We start from the raw sequence: 2,653 nt of genomic DNA on the forward strand, positions 1-2,653 counted from the left end.
GCAGAGGTTTCTAGTTGCCATGCAGTATTAATTTTCCCATTCTTTTTTAGTAGCAGACCCCAGTTGTGTTTTTGGTGAAAATGCACCAAAAGGTGCATTTACTAAATAGCCTTTCTTGCAGTAGGGTGTGGCCCTTGAGATGTTGGCAGAACAGAAAGGCTGCTTGAAGGCAATCAGTCTAGCAGGGATGACACCCTTTTGTTCTGTTTCCCTTTCCCATTTCGGCTACCTGGGTTGCTGATTGGATGGCTGGAACTCTGGCAGCCATCTTGGAATATGAAGTTGCCTTGAGGGTTGCACCACGTACTGGAATAGTGGAACAGAAAGAAGGTTTAATGCTGGGTCCCTGTTGACAGTGGGGCTCTTGTACTATTTCTGGATGGTCTTCATCTGCACCTTTTTATGTGAGAGAGAAATGCACTTTTACTGCATTTAAGTCACTGCTGTTTTGACTTGTCATGGATAGCCGAAACTAATTCTAGCATATGTCAGATATATATTTTGCGTATGTGCCTTCATTTTCAATTTTTGTTGTTCTATTTTATTTATTTTTATTTTATTGTTTATTTTCAATGTCGATTTATTTTAGGAGTATCAGTCCACATATTTTGGATATAAATGCTTTGCTTAGTCATACATACATTAAAAATTGGAATAAAAATGCAAATTGTGAATATTTTCTGAATAATTTTATGAGTAGCTAGCATTGTGTCTGGGACATAGTACTCACTAAATGTTTCTTGACTGATAAATGTGCTCCAAAGGTTTTCTCCTATCTGCCCCTTATCTTTTTACTATAGTTATGTCTTTTGCTGCACTGAAATTAAAATTGTAGTGTAATCAAATATGTGAGCCTTTTCTTTTTGGACTTCTGGGTTTATGTGCTGTGTTTAGAAAGAGCCCCTACCCACCCCAAACTTATAAATACACCTTCTTATGTTTCATGTAACTTATGTATATGTGTGTGTGTGTGTGTGTGTGCATGAATGTTGACTTGATTAGGAATTTTTGTGTGTATGGTGTGAAGTGGACATCCAACTTTATTTCTTTCCAAATGGATAATCACACCAAAATTTTCACTGAATAATAAATCCTGTTATCAGCTAATTGGAATTTTACTATAAATTAAACCAGCTGGCTAAACCAGCTGGAGTTGTTTGGAAGACTCCGTAAACGTATCACACAGATAAGTTCCCTGCTCAGCAACTCTTGGAGTGTGCTATAAAGTTCACCCGTGTGAGAAACAACTTACTCGGCTGCCAACTTTCCTACCTGATCCCTGAGAGCCTGCACTGCGATGACTGCCCTTTAGTGACCATCTGCATGGGTCACAGCATCCTCTGTCTGTGTCCACTCCCAGAGACCCACCCATGTACCCCTTTCCCAGATGTCCTTGATACCAGTGATCCACTCTTGTTCTTTCCCTGCCTCCTCGGCTGTGGCATAATGAGAAATATATGTTTGTTCTTGATTCCTAGTTCCTGCCACTGTGCTGTGCTTATTTGCTCAGTCATGTTCACCTCTTTGCAACCCCATGGACTTGAGCCTGTCAGGCTCCTCTGTCCGTGGGCAATCTCCAGGCAGGAACACTGGAGTGGGTTGCCATTCCCTCCTCCAGGGGATCTTCCCAACCCAGGGATCGAACCCAGGTCTCCCATATTGCAGATGGATTCTTTACAGATTGAGCCACCGTGGAGGCCCAGTTCCTGACACAGAGCCCCTGAATCCCTTGGAGTTTCCTGGGTGATAAGAGCATCCTTTGTTTTAAACAGGTAACTCTTGCTGGACTCCTAGGTCACTTCATCATGGAGGCTGGTCACCAGGTGGACCAAACCCCAATTAGAAAGTTGGAACTTTCCGGACTTCCCTGGTGGTCCAGTGGCTAAGAATTCAGGCTCCCAAAGCAGGGGGCCCAGGTTCGATCCCTAGCCAATGAACTAGATCCCATATGCCACAACTAAGAGTTCACATACTGCAATTAAAAATCACACAAGCTGCAACCAAAGATTCCACAAGCCCATCACAAAGGTGCAAGACCCTGCGTGCTGCAAGTAAGACCTGGCATAGCTAGATAAAACAAATGAATAAAAACTGTTAAGTGGGAACTTTCATCCCCCACCCTCCATGGCCTCTGGGAGGAGAGGGGCAGGTGCATGCGTGCGTGCTCAGTCAAGTCCGACTCTGTGCGACCCCATGGACTGCAGCCCCCCAGGCTCCTCTGTCCATGGGATTCTCCAGGCAAAAGGACTGGAGTGGGTTGCCATTTCCTCCTCTAGGGGACCTTCCTGACCCAGGGATCGAACCCTCACCTCTTGCGTCTCTTACATCTCTGGTATTGGCAGGCAGACTGTTTACCACTGAGCCACTTGGGAAGCCCTTAGAGAGGCAGGAAATTGAGTTAATAATTGATTATGTCCATATGGTGACGCCTCCATTAAAATCCTCTAAGTGACAGGGTTGGGGAGCTTCCAGGTTGATGAACACAAGGTGCCAGGAAGGTGACTTCCTTGGAGAGGGCATGGAAGCTTGTGCGCACACACACAAACACACACACACACATACACACACACGCACACCATTTCTTCCATTTGGCTCTCCCTTACTTTATGTCCTTTATGATAAAGTAATAATGGTAAATAAAGTAACTTTCTGA

Source organism: Ovis canadensis, chromosome 21, assembly GCF_042477335.2.
Source record: "Ovis canadensis isolate MfBH-ARS-UI-01 breed Bighorn chromosome 21, ARS-UI_OviCan_v2, whole genome shotgun sequence".
Taxonomy (NCBI): Eukaryota; Metazoa; Chordata; class Mammalia; order Artiodactyla; family Bovidae; genus Ovis; species Ovis canadensis.